This window comes from Chiloscyllium punctatum, chromosome 38, assembly GCF_047496795.1.
Source record: "Chiloscyllium punctatum isolate Juve2018m chromosome 38, sChiPun1.3, whole genome shotgun sequence".
In the NCBI taxonomy this organism is placed as follows: Eukaryota; Metazoa; Chordata; class Chondrichthyes; order Orectolobiformes; family Hemiscylliidae; genus Chiloscyllium; species Chiloscyllium punctatum.
In genome coordinates this window covers 44,470,014-44,489,591 of record NC_092776.1, presented here as the reverse complement: position 1 = coordinate 44,489,591, position 19,578 = coordinate 44,470,014, and the positions used below count along the sequence as shown (strand labels likewise).

Genomic DNA, 19,578 nt, shown 5'->3' with positions numbered 1-19,578 from the left:
TGAGTGCCTGTGGGGCCCCGGGAGGAGGAGACTGGGTAAAAAAGAATATGGGTACTGTAGGGGGTATTCCCAGGGATGGGAGCCTCAGTAAATGAGTGAGATAGAATAAAGTGGTGAGATATTATTTAATTTATGTTATTTGAATTTAGTTTACGTTAGTATTTATTTAATGTGTTTGTAGTTTAGTTTAAGTAGATATGCTTGTTCTGGTAGAATAGTAGGTCGTTTATTAACAATGATACTGTGTTATGGCCTTTTTTGTACTGCCTTTTATTCTGTTTTGATGGGTTTTTTTGTATGTAAATGTTTTGTAAAAGATTTAAAAAGGTTTTCAATAAAAATATTTATATTAAAAAAAAGTTGCCACCTTTTTGCAACTCTCTGACATCCTGCCGGTATCAGCTTCCATCCTTATCCAAATCACGAGTGCACAAATGAAAGTTGGCAGCCACCACACTTGGAGTGGGTAGATTAAGGTTTTTTTTTCGATTTTGAGGGAGCAAAATTTATGAGTGATGTGAGGCTCTTAAAAGGGCAATTGCATTAAACAGACAGTTACACAGTACAAATTAAATACATGTTACTGCAGAATTCTAGGAGTGAACCCCATGCATTGACCAAACACGACTAATGCAATGTTGACCATGTCATTGAATTCTAAAACCTTTAGTTATGGCTGTGAAGCAGAAGTAATGTCAAATGAGTTTAAGGTTTTACCTAAGTTCCACAGTTCGCAAGTACATTCCAAGGTCTCACAGCCTGCTCAAGGTCCACTTAGGTCTGTAAAATGTGGACATCATTATCCTGTATGCAATGTTTACATAATGTGGGCAATGGGCAGAGAGGGAGAATATCACCCTTCTTACCAGTATCCTACTGCATGTGTACCAAATGGCTTGCATAGTATACATCTGAACCAGGTGTACATTGTAAAAGATCCATGTAGAAGCATCCTATTGCCCTCCTTCCTGTCCCAAAGATTGTAGAGTAATGTTGAAATGCCATTTGTGTGTGCTCCAAATGCTGACTGAGCAAATTTCTCAGGAGTTGCTTTGTTTCTGATATTGCCCATATAGGCTCATTAGAACCATTTTCAATGCATCCAGGCACAGAAGCTATTGTTATCTCTGTGGATGATGCATTATAAGTGTGTGTGGAAATTGACCGTGTGAATGCAACTGGCGCCTGCAGAAAACAAGATAGGGACTGAGTTGTGAAACGGGGATAGAAGCTTGAGCATGTTAAGAATATATTCACATGTAAAGCGGAAGCAGCGCAGCACTTGACAATTAACCTTATTTGGTGGCTGGATCATAGAGGTCTTGGCATCCCTGCACAGGCAATCTTTATCCACTCCTGCAACCTCAGGGATTCTCTCCATCTACAGTGTAATGAAACAAATGTTGGGCACTCCACCACCCGTCTTGGTCTTCTCTGCCAAATGGTAGGCAGATTACACCTGCAAAAAGACAAAAGGATGGATGGAATGAGTTGAGAGTGGCAGGCACAGCTCTTAGTGGTGGTGTAGGCAGGGGAAAGATTGTGAGGTGTCCTGAATGAGTAATAAGAACAGAGAACAAGAAGGATCCATTGTAAAGGCAATGGGTTGAGTGAGAGCCATTGACAGAAAATACTGAACAGAATAGTGAGAACGATAGAGCACGAGCCCTTGAGGGAAATGGGTAAAGTAGCAGAGTTAGAATGACTGCAAGATTGCAGAGAGAAAATGGCAGCCCAGGCACAGAAAGTCATTAACCTTCTTGTGGTATTGCTGTGTATGCCTCCAAGATCAAACTACCTCAAGCAACCCATTCCCAGTACCACATTTTGGTAGAAGTGAAAAACGCCACCAGATACAAGGAGAGGTCACCTGAGAGAATACCACAATAGACAGACAAAGAGAAAGAAGGCTGCATATTGAAAGTAAATTATGTCGCAGCAGTAGGAAATGCATTTAAAACAGCATTTGTGGAACCAATGAGGGCTGAGAGCTAAATATTAGTTAGTAGTTATGATAATTCTACAATATGAGGTAAATATGGATAAACAAATGTACAAGGTCTTGCAACTAATAGAATGAAAGAATTAAGATCAAGGAATGTGTGAGTCTGTTAAAAGAAAAAAAAACGAGCAGATCTGATCAGGATGTTGAAGACAATCTGACTGTATTCTTCATATCAGTTCTCACAAAATAGGAATTGACAAATAACAGTAATCAAAACTGAGGCTGCACCAGAAGACAGTTATTACTCAGAAAATGAAAGTATTAAATATCCATCAAATTTCTGATTTTCATCGGATATCTTTACAGTCCAGAGGAATCAGGGTGAGTTTGCCAATTGGATACAAAATTGGTTTAACATCAGGAGACAGACAGTGATGGTGGAGGGTTGTTTTTCAGACTGGAGGCTTGTTACCAGCTGTGTTCCACAGGGATCGGTGCTGGGTCCTCTTTTGTTTGTCATTTATATAAATGATTTAGATGAGAATATAGAAGGCATGGTTAGTAAGTCTGCCATTGACATTAACATTAATGGTATTGTGGACAGAAGATCATGCAAGATTACAAAGACATCTTGAGCAATTGGATCAATGGACTGAAGAGTGGCAGATTAAGTTTAATTTGGATAAATGTAGAGTATTGTATTTTGGTAAAACAACATGGGCAGGACTGGTACAATTAAAAGTAGGGCTTTGAATAGTGTTGTAGAACAGAGAGACCGAGGAGTTCTAGTACATGATTCTTTGAAGTTTGCATCACATACAGAGAGGTTGATTTAGAAGAGGTTCAGCATGCTTGTTTTCATTGCTCAGACATTTTGAGTATCGGAGTTGGGACATTATGTTGAGGTTGTACATGACGTTGGCAAAGCCTCCTCTAGAGTACAATGTCCCATTCTAGTCTCCCTGTTATCAGAAGGATATTATTAAACAGGAGGGGGCTCAGAAGAGATTTTCCAGGATGTTGCTGGGAACGGAGGGTTTGAGTCATAAGGAGAGGCTGAATAGGCTGAGACTTTTTTCTTATGAGCGGAGGAGTTTCATAAGACCATAAGACCAAAAGACATAGGAGTGGAAGTAAGGCCATTCGGCCCATCGAGTCCACTCCACCATTCAATCATGGCTGATGCGCATTTCAGCTCCACTTATCAGCGTTCTCCCTGTAGCCCTTAATTCCTCTAGACAACAAGAATCTATCAATCTCGGCCTTGAAGACATTTAGCGTCCTGGCTTCCACTGCACTCTGTGGCAATGAATTCCACAGGCCCACCACTCTCTGGCTGAAGAAATGTCTCCGCATTTCTGTTCTGAAATGACCCCCTCTAATTCTAAGGCTGTGTCCACGGGTCCTAGTCTCCTCGTCTAACTGAAACAATTTCCTAGCGTCCACCTTTTCCAAGCCATGTATTATTTTGTACATCTCTATTAAGTCTCCCCTTAATCTTCTAAACTCCAACGAATACAATCCCAGTATCCTCAGCCATTCCTCATATGCTAGACCTGTCATTCCAGGGATCATCCGTGTGAATCTCCGCTGGACACGTTCCAGTGCCAGTATGTCCTTCCTGAGGTGTGGGGACCAAAACTGGACACAGTACTCCAAATGGGGCCTAACCAGAGCTTTATAAAGTCTTAGTAGTACATCTCTGCTTTTATATTCCAACCCTCTTGAGATAAGAGACAACATTGCATTCGCTTTCTTAATCACGGACTCAACCTGCATGTTTACCTTTAGAGAATCCTCGACTAGCACTCCCAGATCCCTTTGTGCTTTGGCTTTATTAATTTTCTCACCATTTAGAAAGTAGTCCATGCTTTTATTCTTTTTGCCAAAGTGCAAGACCTCGCACTTGCTCACGTTAAATTCCATCAGCCATTTCCTGGACCACTCTCCCAACCTGTCTAGATCCTTCTGTAGCCTCCCCACCTCCTCAGTACTACCTGCCTGTCCACCTAACTTCGTATCATCGGCAAACTTCGCTAGAATGCCCCCGGTTCCCTCATCCAAATCATTAATATATAATGCGAACAGCTGTGGCCCCAGCACCGAACCCTGCGGGACACCGCTCGTCACCGGCTGCCATTCTGAAAAAGAACCTTTTATCCCAACTCTCTGCCTTCTGTTAGATAGCCAATCCTCAATCCATCCCAGCAGCTCACCTCGAACACCATGGGCCCTCACCTTGCTCAGCAGCCTCCCGTGTGGCACCTTATCAAAGGCCTTTTGAAAGTCTAGATAGACCACATCCACTGGGTTTCCCTGGTCTAACCTACTTGTTATCTCTTCAAAAAATTCCAACAGGTTTGTCAGGCATGACCTCCCTTTACTAAATCCATGTTGACTTGTTCTAATCAGACTCTGCTCTTCCAAGAATTTAGAAACCTCATCCTTCATGATGGATTCTAGAATTTTACCAACAACCGAGGTTAAGCTGATTGGCCTATAATTTTCCATCTTTTGCCTTGATCCTTTCTTGAACAAGGGGGTTACAACAGCCATCTTCCAATCATCTGGGACCTTTCCTGACTCCAGTGACCCTTGAAAGATCTCAACCAATGCCTCTGCTATTTCCTCAGCCACCTCTCTCAGAACTCTAGGGTGTATCCCATCGGGGCCAGGAGATTTATCAATTTTAAGACTTTTTAACTTTTCTAGCACTCTCTCTTTCGTAATGGCAACCATACTCAACTCAGCCCCGTGACACCCTTTAATTTTTGGGATATTACTCATGTCTTCCACTGTGAAAACTGATGCAAAGTACTTGTTAAGTTTCAGGTTTATAAAGGTTTATAAAATCATGAGGGGTAGAGATAAGGTGAGTGGCAGGCGTCTTTTCCTTCGGATGGGGAATTTCAAGACTGGGGACATAGTTTCAAGGTGGGAGGAGAAAGATTTTAAAAAGACATGAGGAGCAATCTTTTTACAGAGGAACTGGTGAATGTAGGCACAGTTACAACATTTAAAAGACATTTAGATAAGTAGATGAATAAAAATTTTTGGAGGGATTTTAGTCAAGTGCAGGCAGGTGGGACTAGAGTCGAGAGTGCACCACACTCTCAACTCTGATCTCCAGCATCTGCAGTCCTCAGTTTCTCCCAGGCAGGTGGGACTAGTTTAGTTTGGAATTATGGTTAGCATGGACTAGTTGGACGGAAGGATCTATTTCTGTGCTGCATGACTCTATGACTCTATGAATTAAAGGAAGTGTTCAGTGATGTTCCTGCTCAGTGTTTGTTCAGAATATTTATAATAGATTTGCAAAGATTAACAGAACTGCTATATTTCTTTTTCTTAGACAGTATGAGAACCAACTTAGTATTCATAAAGGTAGGCAATTGATTAAAATGAAGTTTACTGCAAATAATTGCCGAATAAAGTTTGCATTGTGTTACTTTCAGTAAGATCACATGTTGGTGACAGGCTTCCTTTTGTATCCAGCAATAACCACAAACCACTATTATTCATAAATTCATCAGCCATAAGACCTATTTTTATGTTCCCATTCTTCTCTGCTTCCTGAATTTTCAAAATTTAGTACTGCGAGTATTAACATGATATGAATACATTTCTTGCTATGTGCTGGCCATTTAAAAATAAATTACCAGTAGCTTTCACATTTTGCTGAAATATTAGAGAAGTCATGCTATGGAAACAGGAATAGCTCAATGCTGCAATAGCTGTGTAATAGTGCATGCATTCCATCATGGGATTTCCAAGTGCAATTCCTATGTTAGAATGACAAGCTGTTGCACTTAATGTTCCTACAACCTGTTGTGGTTCTGTTCGCCGAGCTGGGAATTTGTCTTTCAAATGTTTCGTCCCCTGTCTAGGTGACATCCTCAGTGCTTGGGAGCCTCCTGTGAAGCGCTTCTGTCCTGTTTCCTCCGGCATTTATAGTGGCCTGTCTCTGCCGCTTCCGGTTGTCAGTTCGAGCTGTCCGCTGTAGTGGCCGGTATATTGGGTCCAGGTCGATGTGTTTGTTGATAGATTCTGTGGATGAGTGCCATGCCTCTAGGAATTCCCTGGCAGTTCTCTGTTTGGCTTGCCCTATAATGGTAGTGTTGTCCCAGTCGAATTCATGTTGCTTGTCGTCTGTGTGTGTGGCTACTAAGGATAGCTGGTCGTGTCGTTTCGTGGCTAGTTGGTGTTTGTGTATATGGATCGTTAACTGTCTTCCTGTTTGTCTGATGTAGTGTTTTGTGCAGTCCTTGCATGGGATTTTGTACACTACATTAGTTTTGCTCATGTTGGGTATCGGGTCCTTCGTTCTGGTGAGTTGTTGTCTGAGCGTGGCTGTTGGTTTGTGTGCTGTTATGAGTCCTAGTGGTCGCAGTAGTCTGGCTGTCAGTTCAGAAATGCTCCTGATGTATGGTAGTGTGGCTAGTCCTTTGGGTTGCGGCATGTCCTCGTTCCGTTGTCTCTCCCTTAGGCATCTGTTGATGAAATTGCGAGGGTATCCGTTTTTGGCGAGTACTTTGTATAGGTGTTCCTCTTCCTCTTTTTGTAGTTCTGGTGTGCTGCAGTGTGTTGTGGCCCTTTTGAATAGTGTCCTGATGCAACTTCGTGACAGCTCACAGCTCACAGACATGGAAAGAACAATACCGGCCAAGGGACTCAACTACAACCACAGGGACGCCAAGACAGCAGACTTCCGAGCAGCACTAGAATGCACACTCAGGAACAATGGACTGACAGAAGAGACACAACAAAGTGTGAGACAAAGTATCGTACCGCTGATAACAAGAAAAAGGCAAACACATAACCTCAACACCAAGGAGAGGGAAGCACTTAAAATCACTAAGAAACGATAAGAACATAATCATACTACCAGCAGACAAAGGCAGAATGACGGTCATCCTGGACAAAGCAGAGTACATCCAAAAAGCACAACAACTACTTGCAGATACCAACACCTACCAAAAGTGCACAAACCAGACATCCCACTCAGACCCATAGTATCACTACCAGGGACACCATCACACAAACTGGCCAAAGAACTACAGCAGAAACTGAAACACCTGATCAACGGATCCAGACAATCTATACAATCAACACAGGAATTCTTGGACATCATCAGAAATATACACATAGACAAGGAAGAAACCATGGTGTCATTCGATGTAACGGCACTGTTCACCTCTATCGACAAAACCCTAGCCAGAGAAACAATAGCCAACCTGCTGGACAGACATAACAGACAACAGGATGTTGAACCTATCAAGAAAGACTGCATACTTAAACTACTGGACTTGTGCCTCACAACACACTTCACATTCAACAACCAAATATACGAACAAATCAACGGAACACCCATGGGCTCACCGATCTCTGGACTCATAGCAGAAGCAGTAATGCAAAGGTTAGAACAAACAGTCTTACCACAAATTCAACCCAAACTCTGGGTCAGATACGTGGATGACACCTTTGTAATAATTAAAAACACAGAAATAGAGAACACACACCAGATCATCAACGCCACACTCACAGGAATCCGATTCACTCGAGAGGAAGAAAAGGACAACCAATTCCCATTCCTAGACGTGATGGTACAGAGAACACCGAACGGAGAATTCACCACAAAGGTTTACAGGAAAGCCATACACACAGACCAAGTCCTAAACTATGAAAGCAACCACCCCAACACACACAAACGAAGTTGCATCAGGACACTATTCAAAAGGGCCACAACACACTGCAGTACACCAGAACTACAAAGAGAGGAAGAAGAACACCTATACAACGTATTTGCCAAAAACGGATACCCTCGCAATTTCATCAACAGATGCCTAAGGGAGAGGCAACGGAACAAGGACATGCCGCAACCCAAAGGACTAGCCACACTACCATACATCAGGAGCATTTCTGAACTGACAGCCAGACTACTGCGACCACTAGGACTCATAACAGCACACAAACCAACAGCCACTCTCAGACAATAACTCACCAGAACGAAGGACCCGATACCCAACATGAGCAAAACTAATGTAGTGTACAAAATCCCATGCAAGGACTGCACAAAACACTACATCAGACAAACAGGAAGACAGTTAACAATCTGTATACACGAACACCAACTAGCCACGAAACGACACGACCAGCTATCCTTAGTAGCCACACACACAGCCGACAAGCAACATGAATTCGACTGGGACAACACTACCATTATAGGGCAAGCCAAACAGAGAACTGCCAGGGAATTCCTAGAGGCATGGCACTCATCCACAGACTCTATCAACAAACACATCGACCTGGACCCAATATACCGGCCACTACAGCGGACAGCTCGAACTGACAACGAGAAGCAGCAGAGACAGGCCACTATAAATGCCAGAGGAAAGATCACAGAAGTGCTTCACAGGAGGCTCCCAAGCACTGAGGATGTCACCTAGACAGGGGACAAAACGTTTGCAAGACAAATTCCCAGCTCGGCAAACAGAACCACAACAACAAGCACCCGAGCTACAAATCTTCTCCCAAACTTTGAGTTCCTACAACCAATTAAGATGCAATGTGTTGCTCTCATGAAAATTTCAAAGTTGGCAGAACAACATTATTCTGTTAAAATTATTTGTCATGCATCTATGTTTTATTGCCTGTCTCTGAGGGACAACAGTGTATATATGGAAGAAGATACAGCAGAGACACTTAAAGCTTTATAAAACTCAAATAATTTATTAAACACTTAAATGAATAACACACATTTTTTACTACTAGAGGTAGCTCAATCACTGCCTTTCACTACCCTGGGTTCTGTAACTAAATCCCAAATGTTATTACCTGGGAGAGTTAGCAGCTGACCAGGCTGGAACTCTTCTCAACATCTTCACCATTCCTCTTGATGTAAGGTCCCTCCTGCAGAGTTATTCTTCGAAGATGCTGAAAATCAAGGAATTTCCTGGGCTGCTTTATACACTGGTCTCTGTGGCAAGTGTGTGCCATATTTAGAATTATCTGTGCATGTGTCTAATCCTGAATGTTTTGTTCTTATTTGGTAGAGACAGCAGTTACTGATTTCCTGCAAGCTTAGCTCTTAGCAGACCTGAATGATTAGTTTAATTCCACTCACATAACGGCCCATTGTAAAGCCTCTTATCAGTTTTTGTTATCTTTAGCCTTATCCAACAGTTAACCATTGTATCTGCCCGTTCGGAACCTGTAAAGTGTACAGATTTTCCAGTTTACTATCTGCGTCAGAAATTAAAGACTAAATAATTTATGGACATTGCAACCTCTATTGCTACTCTATCTGCTTCTCTCACAATACTACAAACTTAATACATCATAACTATCCATAATGCCATGGGCAGTGCTTGCAGTTAAGTTCTGGCATTGATAAGTATGTACTTAGGACGATAGAAGGATCAGGATTCAAAATACTTGCTCATTTGGCTCTGCTTCATCTAGGAATCCTGAGGCCAATTGCATTAGCCAAATTACTGCATTAGTTAAGATCAACATATTTAGTGCATATTGAGTTATCAGAGTTGTGTGTATATATTCTGATTGGTATTGTTCCATGCCACTGTCAATTGTGACTTACTGTCTGATTGAAAGAACACTTTGATTCTAATTTTTTCAGACAGTTCAAGTCCTGACAAGATCATGTACATTGGAGGTATGATTCTGTAATCCTGTTTTCTGAGTGTGCTCACAGGAATCAATGCTGAGAATTGGGAGTCTCAGCATTGCAATTCTATATGTGGCTAATAATCCATGGAGGCATAATTCCCAGCAGGGAATGTAGGATCATAGAATCCCCAATAGCAGCTTCATCCTCTATGCTTGGTAATTGTTGCCTTTAAAATGTTGTTGGTTCATTTGACCAGGTTTTTTCCATGCACAACACCTATGATTTTTGTTTTACCAGGCTGAGCAGATACACTACGTAACATGGGACAAGGTCTGTACAATACCTACCCGACTGCTGCATCGTGGGTACATTATCTGTCACCTAGGCAGCAATTGAGCCAACCACAATGAGAATGCAAAGGAATCCTAAAAATGGATTTAAGCAACTTTCGCAACCACCCAAAAAAAGAACACCTATGCTGGGATTTTATGTTTCTGGTTTGCAGTATTCTTGTAAATTGGTAGCCTATTTGTTTTGTTATGGGCACATTTACCTTTTAATGTTGGCCTGAACCAATTGAAATAGTGAATCATTACAGCCTTGCTTATATGATTTGATTTGATTTATTGTTGTCACATGTACCGAGATACAGTGAAAAGTGTTGTTTTGCATGCGATACAGGTAGATCGTACCATATAAAGCGCATAAGGATAACAAAACAGAGTGCAGAATACAGTGTTACAGCCACAGAGAAGGTGCAGAGATTAATATTAATGTTAATGAGGTACATTCAAAAGTCTGATAACAGAGGAAAGAAACTCTTATTGAATCTGTTCATGTGTGTATTCAAACTTTTATATCTTCTGTCCTGTGGAAGAGGGTGGGAGAGAGTATAACCGAGGTGGGGAGGATGGGGTGGGGGTGGGGAGTTCTTTGGATGCTTCCCAAGCCAGCGGGAAGTAGAAATGGAGTCAATGGTTCGAAGTGGTTTGCGTGATGGACTGGGCTGTGTTCATGACTTTTCTTTCTATCTTAGGAAGAGCAGTTGCCGTTACCGTGCTGTGATGCATCCAGATAGGATACTTTCTATGGTGCAGCTATAAAAATTGGTGAGACTCTTTGTGAACACACCAAATTTCCTTAGCCTTCTGAGAAAGTAGAGGCATCACTGAGCTTTCTTGACCATTGCTTTAATATGGGTGACCAGGACATATTGTTGGTGATCATCACTCCCAGTAACCTGGTGCTTTCGACCATCTCCACCTCAGCACCATTGATGCAGAGAGGGGCATGTCCTCCACTCCGCTTTCTGGAACCAGTGACCAGCTCCTTTGTTTTGTTGACATTGATGGTGAGATTGTTGTCTTTACACCATGCCGCTGATATTTGACAGGAATCTGGATTTGCATTTTAGCAGTCTACCTCCTAACTGATGAAAGGATTCAGCAAGGGCAGTTAGTTTTAAGGTCGTTAACTCCTTGCTTATAAATACTGTCTTAAACTTCCCTATCATACCATGCCTGAGGAGATCTGAAAGCTTGCAATTTCAAATAAACCTGTTGGACTTTAACCTGGTATCGTTTGATTTTTGACCTTGTCCACTCCAGTCCAACTCCAGAATTTCCACATCAATCTCTTGCCTCTACTCTGTCTTGTCGTTATTTGAGATCTGACTTACAACTTGTGGAGTCATCGGCAAATTTGTAAATGGGATTGGAAGGGAATATGGTCACACAATCATGAGTATATAGGGTGTACAGTAAAGAGCTGAGTATGCAGCCTTATGGGCGACTGGTGTTGAGGATTATCGTGGAGGCAGTCTTGTGGCCTATTCTTACTGATTGTGGTCTATGGGTCAGGAAGTTGAGAATCCAGTTACAGAGCCAGGAGCTGCTCGGAGTCTGGAGATGAGTTTGCTTTGAATAATGATGTTAAAGCAGAGCTGTAGTCAGTAAGTAGGAGCCAGACGTAGGTATCCTTGTTATCCAGATGTTCCAGAGATGAATGTAGAGCTGGGGAGATGGCATCTGCTGTGGACCTGTCGTGCCGGTGGGCAAATTGCAAAGGATTGAAGCAATTTGGTGGTCTGGAGTTGATATGAGTCATGAATAACCTCTCAAAGCACTTCATAATAGTGGAGGTCAGAGCTACTGGGCGGTATCACTGATGCATGCTGCATAACTTGTCTTCAGCACCAGGGTTATGGTGATCTTATTGAAAATGGGAACTTCTGTTCGAAGTAAGGAGAGGTTAAAGATGTCAGCAAATAATCCCACCAGCTGGTCTGCACAGGATCCAAGTGCATGGCTACAGACTCTACCTGAGCCAGTCACTTTCCATAGGTTCATTCTCAACAAGGTTGATCTAATGTCTGCGGTGGTCACCATGGATACACGTGTATCTGAGGATGTTAGCACAGGTGGCAGCATTTCACTGACCTTCTGTTCAAAGCAGGCGTAGAATGCATTGAGCTCATCTAGTAGGAATATATTACTTTGCCTGAGAATTCTGTAGCTGCAAATCAAAGTTCATGAAAGTTTTACAATGACAAATCCAATGTTCTTGCTCACTGGTAAGGAATCTCTAATCACGTCTTCTTTGAAGTGACTCATAGAATACTGATAGGAATTGTTGGTTCAGATTCTAAACTCTCCAATGTTGTCATGATTAGGGCTTTCTCAGCATTTAAATGAAAGGCTCATGGCAAAATGGCATAAAGGCAACCTGCATAAGCAGCCTAATTTATAAATATAAATCTACACCCTGTGCATGTCACACCATCAGAGTAATAATAACCACCTTTCATTGTATAATGTACTGGAGAACACATGGGTGTCTCACCATGCCCACCTCTCCATGTTAAAAAATAGTCAACACCAAACTATCTTACTACTACATTCAGGCTAAAGTTCATACACACATTAACAGGAAAGATAATTACACATTAACTGGCCGCATTTCCACTTTTGGGATGGCCAAAACTAAAAGACATCAACATAAGATGCTCAATATGAAATCAGACAGGGAATTCAGAAGGAATGGTGAGAATGTAGAAATTGGAGGGACTAGCTAAGGTGAATAATGCAGATGCATTTAAGGGAAAGCTAGAAAAGGGAGTAGAGAATAGAGAGTTATGCTGAGTTCACTATTGGTAGAAACTCTTATGGAGCATAAACATTGGGTTGAATGGCCTGTTTCTGTGCTTGAAATGTACTCCCAGGTCCCTCAGTTGTTTGCTCAGAGTCATGCACTTCATTTCCAAGGAGTAAATCGTCTCTTTATTTTTCCTGGCAAAATACAACAGCATACACAAATAAAGTTGTCGAGCAGAACAGCTCTGATGGAGGCAATGTGACCCACTCAGTCTACATCAACACTTTTACAAAGCAATTCAGGTAAGGCTGGCAGTGTGATCTTGGGTTTGGAGATCGAGAGTGGGAGAGGAGTGAGTCATTGCAATGGAATCAACCAAGGACGTGGTGAGGTGGGGCTGGGGAAAGGGGCAGTCTGGGATAGAGAGAGGCAGGGCTGGGGAGACAGGCAGCAGTCTGGGATAGGGAGAGGCAGGGCTGGGGAGACAGGCAGCAGTCTGGGATAGGGAGAGGCAGGGCTGGGGAGACAGGCAGCAGTCTGGGATAGGGAGAGGCAGGGCTGGGGAGACAGGCAGCAGTCTGGGATAGGGAGAGGCAGGGCTGGGGAGACAGGCAGCAGTCTGGGATAGAGAGAGGTAGGATTGGGAGACAGGCAGCAGTTTGGGATAGGGAGAGGCAGGGCTGGGGAGACAGGCAGCAGTCTGGGATAGAGAGAGGTAGGATTGGGAAACAGGCAGCAGTCTGGGATAGAGAGAGGCAGGGCTGGGGAGACAGGCAGCAGTCTGGGATAGGGAGAGGTAGGATTGGGAGACAGGCAGCAGTCTGGGATAGAGAGAGGCAGGATTGGGGAGACAGGCAGCAGTCTGGGATAGAGAGAGGCAGGGCTGGGGAGACAGGCAGCAGTCTGGGATAGAGAGAGGCAGGGCTGGTGAGACAGGCAGCAGTCTGGGATAGGGAGAGGTAGGATTGGGGAGACAGGCAGCAGTCTGGGATAGAGAGAGGCAGGGTTGGGGAGACAGGCAGCAGTCTGGGATAGAGAGAGGCAGGATTGGGGAGACAGGCAGCAGTCTGGGATAGAGAGAGGCAGGGCTGGTGAGACAGGCAGCAGTCTGGGATAGAGAGAGGCAGGATTGGGGAGTGAGACAGCAGTCTGGGATAGAGAGAGGCAGGATTGGGGAGACAGGCAGCAGTCTGGGATGGAGACAGTGAGAGAAAGACAGTGATGTGGATTGGGTCAGAGGAAGGGGCTTCTTTGGGTGGGCTTACACCCCAGGGAGAATGCTGGTGGCTTTGTGATAAGGAGAATCTCAGGCCTTGGGTAGATGGGTGGTGAAATAACTCGACAGAGACTTGTATCCCATCATCTAGTCACCATTTATTTATATGTGTATAGTACTTGACCCTGGTCTGGCTTTCTCAGAGCCAGCTCTGTGAACAGAACCTCTGACAGTAAGTTTGGTCAAGTCTGACATTCTCATTAGAAATCTGTGCAGAGCATGCTATATTTTATTTGAGTTTCTAATGCTTTCTAAATAACATTTTTAAGGAAGGATTTCATTTCCTTTTCTCGCACCAAGCCATCAGTTTACAGGACCTTTTCTATTGTCCTTCAGTATTACACAGCAATCACATTAGCCTCAAATTGTCCACTCATTTAGTGATTGTGTTCTTATCTCAACTTCTCCTGCTTCTCCAAAAGTATTGCCATACAATATTTTATGTTCAGCTGGAAGCATAAATGGAGTCCTCATTTAGCATTGTATCTAATAGATGGCCTACCTCGAGTAATGCTCTCTCAGCTGGCTTCAAGCAATATAGTGAAGTATGAATCAAGATGTTTGTGCCATTAGGTTTATTAGGAATATTCAGCCTTAGGGATGGCTGCTTCTGAAACACCACCCAGTATCTCTCTTAAATCAACCTGCTTGGACATATTATGACACCCCTCCAGGGCCACCACATGCTGAGGTGGGACTTGAACACAGACCTTCTAGTCCAAAGATGGGGACACTACTACTATGCAACCAGACCCTTTAACTCTCTTTATTTGTGATCACACTCCTCCATTAAGTAATGCCCATTTCTTGAGTGTGTTTAACAACGTAATCAACAACCCACCAAAAATATGCCCTCAGTGCTGAGACCTGTTGCAGTCCAGATGATGTGCTCAAGCCTTGAGTATGGAGCCTGACCTCATGACATTTTGACTCAGAAACAGGAGGGCTATCATTAACTTAAGTATTACAACATAAAGCAGTTAACATCTTCGGAAAGATTATAACATGCTGTGCCTTGCAATAGTTTTTTTGTGGTTAATTGATTTACCAAGATTGGTGATGACAATCTCACAAGATTCTTTCCTATCTTAGTCACCAAGTGACTGCGAACCCCCATAATGTCATTGCCTTTTAACTGCCTTCTGAAACAGCAAGCTATACTGAGTTATGCCAATTGCAATTTGGTTGCAAAGCAAGAACATATCATGTACAGACTGTTGGCTTTTTTTATCCTGAAACAAACTAAAATAAAGAATAGGGTCATATGTTCTGTCAGATTTTTGTCTCATGTTTATTGTGTAGCTCAGGCCAAGTGAAATTTTGTTTGCAGTGTGTGCAATGGAATGGTCTTGAGTCTTCAAAAACAGGAGTTATTCTGTAAGCAGTCTCTCTCAGAGAGACTGATGGACAGCGCTGTGGCCCAACAGAAACCCCAGAGTTGCATTCTCTCCTACTCCACGGGAGTAGTGTGTTTTTAATTAATAAGACATGAAATTTCCAAACTAATGTTTAAAATAGCAACAATATTATTAACAAACATCAGCTTTATGTTTCTAAATACAATTTCATCATTATTATGTTTCAGATTTACCATTGCAGCAATCTCAATTTATGTGTTCTCACTATCAATTTATTCATACATTATAAGTTTGTATATTTTGGACATAATTCTGAAATTGAAGAAATTTCAAAGGGGAACCGCAAGCATCTGCCTCTAGCATAGAGTTTAGAACATGGATAGCTTGGAAGTTGCATGATTTACTTGTCAGGAACATTAAATATATCTACTTATCAAAATACTTTGTATTAACAACCATTGGAGTAATATATTTCTGAATTGAAAGACCCTTCTAAGTAGCCCTGTTGAACCTCTGAAAAAATAAATTGTGATTTCATCATTCTATTACCAAAGGCCTATTTCATCTTTTCTGATAGTGTATCTATTTTGTTATTCTATCAAACACTTTAATGTTATTAACTTCAGTAGAATGGTGTCATTTATCTGCTCGCATACAGTACTGGATTAGCTTGCTACTGATTTGTTTTAGCCTTCTCGAAATGCTTCCTAACCCACCTCACTTTTCTTTTCAGTGAGTCCATTTTTAACTAAACAAATTTCCTCAAATCACTATCTCACAATTTCCACACAAGAGAGAACCTAAGCAACACCCCTTAAAGTTCAAAAGCATTACACTAGCTGAACCACCCACTATCAACAATGGGGATCACCACTGACCAGAAACTAAACAGGACTAGCCATGCATCATAACCATCTGGATATGACGCATTATCCTCCACCTTTTCTGCCACCACTAAAGATATATTTCCCGACCACTAAAGATATAGTTTCCTCTCCACCCCAATCTACATTTTCCCTCTGTGATTCCCTCATTCGGGATGCCCTCCACTATGTCCCCTCACTGTGCACCCCACCAACCCACTCTCCACACCTATCACCTTCCCTTGCTGCCACAAGAGGTGTAAAACCTGGGCCCACACCTCCACCCTCACCTTTGTCCAAGGCCCCAGAGGATCTTTTCACATCTGGCAGAGACATCCACCCACCTCATCTACTATGTCTGTTGCTCTTGATGTGGTCTCCTCTACATTGGGGAGACAGGACACCAACTCGCAGAGCGTTTCAGTTAACATCTCTGGGACACATGCACCCAACAACCCCACTACTCTGTGGCCGACCACTTCAACTCCTCCTCCCAATCCCCCAAGGACATACAAGTCCTAGGCCTCTTCCACCGTCAAATCAAAGCCACCCACCAACTGCATGAAGAACACCTCATCTTCTGCCATGGGCCCTGTCAACACTGACTTCACTAGTTTCCAAGTCTCTCCTCCCTCCACCTCATCCCAGATCCAACCCTCCAACTCAGCACTGCCCTCTTGATCTGTCCCACTTCTCCATCTTCCTTCCCATCTATCCGCTCCAACCTCCCCACCAACTTATCACAACTACCCCCCCACCTGAATTCACTTATCACCTTCTACCTACACTCCCCAGATCCCCACCCAGACCTCCTTATTGATCTCTCATCCCTCTTCCCCCCTCTACATTCCTGATGAAGGGCTTATGCCTGAAACATCGACTTTCCTGTTCCTCAGATGTTGCCTGACCTGCTGTGCTTTTCAAACCCCAACCTTTTCGACTTTCCAGCACCTGTAGTCCTCATTTTCTCCTACAAGAGAAGGTCAAGGGGCTTTGAAGTAACACATTTCCTGTCTCTGCAGTGCCAATGAATGATCTAAATGGCACAAGTCATGAGTTTAATGGAATACTGTCCATTTTTCTGCATGTGGAAGATAAAAAGTGTCAACAGCATGACTGTTCTGTAGTAATTCTCATGTTCTTGTGGATCTTTCTGTGCATAAATCCATGGATATTATTTGTGAGAACCTTGTGTTATGTCTTTGGTTGTTGTCATTTGAATTCCTAACCCATAATAGAGATTTATATGTCTAAATTTCATGAACATATGAATGTAATGATTAAAGATATTCATTTCAATTTAGGATTGTGTACTAAAATTAAGTTAACAATATGGATGAAAAAAGTTTACTTACTGAATTGTGTCAAACAATTAGGACACAGCTAAATATTGCCATTTCTTTATGCAATTTAATAACACCCTGGCCTACTGAAAATGCCATCACAGTTAACCAAGGGTTTGAGATTGCTTTAGAAAAAGTGTTGTAACTATCATCTTACAAAACCAGAAAACTAAAGATCAATGTGAAGCACCCCTTCAGATCTTGCAAGAATGCACAGTGAATACTCTGGATTAGGTTCATTCAGTGAGCAATCAAACGTGGCCCAAATGTGACTTTACCAGAAAATATCAACTTTATAGTGCAGGATAATTTATGATTTTATCAACTCGCATTATGTTCATAGATTTACCTATGGTGCTTGTTAGCAGGGTCTGACACAACTTCACCTGTCCCACAAACCTTTCAGAAGGCTTATTGTTCCAGGGTAACCCAAGGTAGCTAGACAACTTTCAGAACCAAAAGGAATGTCGTTAAGTCCGTTCATTAGTTCACTATGCAAGCTTGCTAAATCTTGCTACATCAAAGCCATCCTGCTACCCAGATCAGATAATTTCATTTAATCTATTCCACAAACTCATGAAGATCCATAAGGCCATTACTTTTCATCTGGGAAAGTGTTCAGTCTTTCTGGAAGGTATCTCAGCTATTTCACACTACTACTATGGAGCAGCAACAAAATTATTGCTTGTCAAGTTACTGACTGTTCCCCAACCAGCCCTTGCTTGCAGAATCCATAACATAGTGCTCAAGGTCAGATGCGAATCTGCAGTTCGGCAACGTTTGCTAGTTAATCCTGAGTGTGAAGAATTACACTGACAACCAATTTAAGATTGCCAGTATGGTGCACTTGCTTCTACTGGAGAAATGCTGATTAAGTAGCAAGTTGACTCTGATCAGTTGAAATGTTTTCATATTAATACATAGAGCTCTGTTCTTGACGGACAGAAAGAATATGTATATGCAGTGACCCTATTCAATTGAGCAAAATAGGTGACAGCCATTTGCTGGATAATTTCCTAGATTAACTCCTTAACCATTCATGATGAAAGGCCCCCGCCCAAAACGTCGATTCTCCTGCTCTTCGGATGCTGCCTGACCTACTGTGCTTTTCCAGCACCACACTCTTGACTCTGATCTCCAGCATCTGCAATCCTCATTTTCTCCACCTTGACCAGTCAGTCAACCTTCCTATTTTCAAATGTAAACAATACCTGGCATTTAACTGACAATCATCATTATCTGGCACATTCCTAATTGCAACGTCCCTATCAATCAGAGTTTACTTGTCAACTAACCAGCACTCTCTTTTCATTCAGCATAATTATTGGTTTTACCTTTAAATTGGTAATAACCAGCAAATTATGTCCAATTGCATTATCACATTTAATGTTGAGCACTGTGTAAATTGGTAATCTTACAAACTATTCTGATGAGTGAAAGATAAAAAACAAACTTTGACAAAATATTTCTTTGATTCAGCAATGTATTTGTGACCATCAGGACACACTTAATCTTATCAGACTGTAGGTTTCTCCAGAGTTCATGAACAAGACAGACTGATTTTTGACTGCATGGTAAAATGGAATGATCTTCTTGAGGATGGAAGATGAAGACAGTAAAATCACATTGCTGAATTAAAATTTCTGTGAAATATGGTTCTGAGTAGAACTGGAATTAAATTATCAGGGCATGATTCAAAAGAGGGGGATCGTGACCTAATTGTGTGGAGATGATAGTGTAGTGGTAATGTAATTTAATAATTTAGTGGTCCAAGATAGTGCTTTAGAGACATACGTTCAAATCCCATTGCAGCTGGTGGAAATTCAGTTAATTAGCAATATGAATTAATTGAAAAAGCATCGAAAGTTAGTCTGACTAATGGCAACTGATAAACTTGTAAGATCCATCTGGTTAACTATATCTTTTAGGTAAGGAAATCTACTGTTCTTACCTGGTCTGACCTACATGTGACTCCAGACACACAGCAATGTGGTTGATTCACCTTCAATGCAAAGCAAACCAATCCTTCTCTAGATTCATTAGGGTTGGGCAATAAATGCTGGCCTTGGTGAT

The 19,578-nt window shown here is 42.2% G+C and overlaps 1 protein-coding gene across 1 annotated transcript in view; it reads right to left on the bottom strand.

Moving 5' to 3' along the window:
- The window catches only part of cep55l (centrosomal protein 55 like), a 42,444-nt gene extending 33,590 nt beyond the window's left edge, over window positions 1-8,854 (bottom strand). Inside the window, exon 1 of the mRNA XM_072557741.1 lies at window positions 8,780-8,854. The gene's annotated coding sequence lies outside the window, so the exon portion shown is untranslated. The remainder of the gene's footprint in view (window positions 1-8,779) is intronic.
- Window positions 8,855-19,578: the final 10,724 nt, after the last annotated feature.